The following is a 4,859-nucleotide window of genomic DNA, read 5'->3' as shown; positions in this document are numbered from 1 at the left end:
ATTTCACAGTATAATAGTGAAAGTGTTAGTGTGTTTGTATAGTGTCCTCTGGTGCCATCTGCCAGTAACAAAGCAGAAGTGAAACATAATACATAGCAGGGGCTCAACCAATAAGCAAATGGCAGAAAGTGAGTCAGACAGCTGAGAGGCAATCTGTGAAAGAATGTGTGTGGGGGCCTGGGTAGAGTCAGCAAGTTAAGACGCTGACTACCACACCTGGAGTCACAAGTTCGAATCCAGGGCATGCTGAGTGACTCCAGTCAGGCTTCCTAAGCAACCAATTGGCCCGGTTGCTAGGGTGGGTAGAGTCATGTTGGGTTAACCTTCTTGTGGTTCTCGCTCTCCGTGGGGATCCTGGTGAGTTTTGCGTGGATGCCGTGGAGAATAGCGTGAAGCCTCCACATGCGCTAGGTCTCCACGGTCACGTGCTCAACAAGCCATGTGATAAGATGCGCAGATTGATGGTCTCAGACACGGAGGCAACTGAGATTCATCCTCCGCCACCCAGATTGAGGCATGCCACTACACCACCACAAGGACTTGGAGCGCATTGCGAATTAGGCATTCCAAATTAGAGAGAAAAGGGGAGAAAAAAAGGAAGGATAGATTAAACTAAATAGAGTCTCTGATAATGAGACATCATTCACTAGTAAAACAGGTCTGACCTGTATACTTGAGATCTATGATATCAATGATTTAATTAAAGTAAACCCACACATCAATCATTTTATCACAAATATTAGTCCTGTGAACACTAGGCAGTGGGGAAAATTCCATATAAGATGTATTATTTACACTTCTTCTAACAGCATTCGTTGCACTCAAATGTTTTTCAGATGCTAAAAAAAGAACTACATTTCCAAGACCTTGTGTTTGGAGATAAATTAAAGTTTCTAGTAGCCTTGTTGTGAAATGAAGCACATTGCCCTGACATGTCCTGGGATCCTAATTGAGAAATGGCAATACGTTTTAAGTGACTGCCATATAAATGCACTGCCTATACAAGGGTTTCCTGTGTACATGACAAGTAAAACCAGGGGTCACTGGATAGTTTGATGAACATAAAAAAATAAAAAATAAAAATAGCTGTAAACCACTTGCATGAAAATGTACCTACAGTATTCACAGTGCATTATCAATTCAATAGTTATTTTGGTGTATCAGTGTCATAATGTGTTGTGCAATATGAACCTCCTGAGACCCCAGGGTGACTACTTTTTTGTAACAATTGGCCCCCAATAAACATGCAAATAATAATAACAATTTGAAGAGCAAAATAGTTTTCCTAAAAATTTATGTCCTCATGTGGGGACAGCAGGACTAAATTGTGAAATTATAAATAATTCCAAGCTATAGAAAGTCAGATTTCTTTTATGTTTCCAGGATTGTTGGTGTCGTGGAGTATGAAAACATTTCTACCCTCTCAGTAAGAAAACTCTTGAAGTCAGGAGTTCCAGGTGTCAAAGGCTTGAGTTTATTGAACAGACCAACAAACCCAAGACATCAGCTGAGTTCTGAATTTTTGGTCCAAACCCTCAGCTTTTATACAGTTTGTTATCTCATGCCTACGCCTGTGTAGTCAATGGATACCGTCCACCACCATTATTTCACAGAGCCTCTGACTTCTTTTTAATGGTGGAAACCTGGCTTTTAGTCTATTTTTTTAAATAACCTTTTAAATGCATGTATTATAAAAGTATACATTTTAAGTAAATAGAATATAACAGTCTGAGCATAATACGGTCACTTTGACCATTGGCGGTGTTAATCTTTAACTTAGCTGTGTTTCTCAGTGCTTTCTCGCATCATGGTACCATTGTTTCTGCTACAGCTGAATGTGTTTCTTGCAGCATAAATACATTTAATAACCTCATATGCTCTCTCCTGGGTCACATAATATCCAAGCTATTCTATGTAAGTACTTTTCTATGTTTGATATGTAAAAATACACTATGATATAGAAAAATATATGTAAAGCAGTCAATGGAAAGGAGGCGGCGAGAACCGGCTTGACGATATAAATAATATTTTAATGAGAAACTTAAGACACAAACACACACATGACGGACATGTCCGTAAACAATCTCTCTCTCCGCACCACCGTCTGCTATCGGCCTTTATCCCTCTCCGAGGCTTAATTAGCCTGATAAGGGACCGGGTGTGTATGATCACGACCCGGCCCCACCCTCCGCCCTGCCACAATATACTATATAGTTTATTAATTTTTTTGAGACGTTACAGACATTACAGTGGCTTTGGAACAATGTGTATTAGGAAAAGTACAAATTAAAAACTAATATATATATAAATTGTTTGACTTGATTTGACTTTTGTTACAATGTTCTTTCTACTATGGGAGCAAAATCTCAATGTTCTCTTTTTGCATAATAAATAAATAAATAAATAAATAATAGCCAGTGCTGAAGCATTTTATCAATTGAAAATTAGCATAATTAATTCTGATTCAAAGTAATGGCCAACATCGTCCAATCACTGATAACCTTGTTAAAATAAAATGTAATATAATAAATTCTGAATCTAAATAGGTCTACTGATTACCATTGTCCTATGTCTGCCAACCACGCTGATAGGTCCAAACATCATCTGCAGCCTGAAATTTAACTTTTGACTGGACATTTGGAGTGAATGCACCTTGCTCTTGCCCCCTAATTAGAGAATGTCTTAACCTCTAGGTGTGCTGTCTGTCTGCACTGTTCTAAGAACAGTTCAAAATGCCCCTTATTTTCATGCTAACTCCATATAAAGCCCCTGAAAGCAAACTTTTTCAGCTTTTGAATAAATCCATTGATTCTCATTGTGATAATGCACACTGAATATAGAATTTCTAAGGCCTTATAGTACACAAATGTGGTCATTGTGTTTAACAGTGTGCTGTTGTGCAATAAATCGATGAAATTTTCAAAATAGCATATCGAATGAAACTAGAAACTCTTGAGTCTTTTGACTCAAATAGTGTAAAAATTATAAAATTATTTCTTACCAGATGTAGTTTTGCTGCCATTGCTGAGATTGATGCCATGTTGTTTTGTTACATGACTTGGTGCTTCAACGGTTTAACCCTTTAATGACCGCCCAGAGTGTCCTGAACTGAGATCAAATGAGATTTACAAATAAAAACAATATTTCCAAATATATTTTTTAACTCAAACACAACTTTGTCCAGCATTCATTTTTGAATCACGCACATTTTTTGTGGATCACTTCCTGTGCATTTGCGGATCACTACACACATTTGTCATTTTTGAAAGAAATCTAGCATCAATATGTGCACACAAATCTACAAATAGGTGGACTCCACCCATTGTCTACTGAAACCAATCAAATAAAAGCCACATTATTTGGACCAATTGTAGCACGTTCTTCCTTCAACCAATCACGCTTCGTTTTACTATCAAGGCGGGACCAGAGTCACAGCGCTGTCATGAGCATGGAATCAAGCACAAACAGATAAGTTCCAAGGCCACAAACTTTTAAAGAAATGGACGCCATCAGAGGAATACTATGACTTAAGATTTGTATCATTTTCTCTTATTTCTAGGTTATAAACGTGTAGTATCTTATTAAATATCGGCAGCTGAAAACTACCCATTTGTAGTGTCCTGATCATTAGCTTTACAGCTAACCTGGCTGACTGTATGACTGTATTTCTTCTCCACAATTTGGAATGCCCAATTCGCAATGCACTCTAAGTCCTCGTGGTGGCATAGTGGCATGCCTCAATCCGGGTGGCGGAGGACGAATCTCAGTTGCATCTACATCGGAGACCGTCAGTCATATTCACCGCAATTGTTTCTTCCCACTGATGGTAACAAATATGTTGGAGGCGGAGAAAAGTGACATCACTGAAACAGCTCAATTGACTTAATCCACCTTTTTCCAAGATTCGACTGTTTTCAGTTTCCTGTCTCTTGTGTTTTCACAGCAGGTAATATTGAAAGGTATTACATTTTGTAAAAATTGTCAAAACTAGTCGATACTTCACAGAGTCGAGATTGAATTTTTTTTTATAGCCAGTACCTCATCTGATTGGGTAGATGACATGAAGAGATGGTCAAAGGTTAGTTACATTGATATCATTCATTAATCTGAGTTATGACAGCAAAAGATGAGTCTGAAATACATTTTTACACTAAATAACACTTAAATGGTTGGTTGTTTGTTGTTCTCCTCTGGATCACTCATTTCGGCAGTTTTTACTTGCCGTCTGGAGACCAGAAATACAAAACTATTAGAATCATCATGGCGCCGCCCAGTGGATGCTCAGGAAAACTGTGGATAGGAAATCATCTAATTTCAGCAAGTAAACATTAGTTATTCAATCACCATGTGACAGACCACTGCCTTTCTTATGAAGGAGGAAGCAGGAGCAGGGTAAACATCCAAACATAAGAAATTTATTAAAAACACTTTTCAGTTTGACACAAAATAAAATTTCTTTTCAGTACACAATCCTCAACCCATACACAGCTCTGTGTCTCTCTCACTGAAGCTTTGTCTCCTCTTCTTAAGAACAGCCGCTGCTCCTCACTGGAACGGGAGACTGGTGTGGTGCACAGGTGGAAATCGTTCACCACTTATTTCCCCAGCATTGCTCTGTCCAGACACAGCTCGGCCACAACCTGCTCACCACATACTCCATCACAAAACTCAGGCCTGGGCGTTTTCTCCTGTCAGTCATTGATGCTCCATGACAGTTTGGGAAAACCAAGATGGCTACTCTAACACTTCCAGTGGCTTCACCTCCTGCTGGCAGTTTACTGTTACGTATACTATCCAGTTACTGTGATTATAGAGAATATTGCTGAACAGGTTAAAGTCAATGTATAGCAATTTACCAG

The 4,859-nt window shown here is 38.7% G+C and overlaps 1 long non-coding RNA gene across 1 annotated transcript; it reads right to left on the bottom strand.

Annotated features, from left to right (window-relative positions):
- Positions 1-385: 385 nt before the first annotated feature.
- On the bottom strand, positions 386-3,817 carry LOC127662904 (uncharacterized). The gene is made up of 3 exons (XR_007972932.1): positions 3,803-3,817; positions 3,002-3,108; positions 386-539 (listed from the first exon to the last, which is right to left on the bottom strand). It is a non-coding gene; the product is annotated as an uncharacterized LOC127662904 (long non-coding RNA).
- Between the last annotated feature and the right edge of the window lie 1,042 nt (positions 3,818-4,859).

The sequence above is a fragment of the Xyrauchen texanus genome, chromosome 22 (genome assembly GCF_025860055.1).
Source record: "Xyrauchen texanus isolate HMW12.3.18 chromosome 22, RBS_HiC_50CHRs, whole genome shotgun sequence".
Lineage (NCBI taxonomy): Eukaryota > Metazoa > Chordata > Actinopteri > Cypriniformes > Catostomidae > Xyrauchen > Xyrauchen texanus.
The sequence above is the reverse complement of the archived record's forward strand: the minus strand, read 5'-3'. Positions and strand labels throughout refer to the sequence as shown.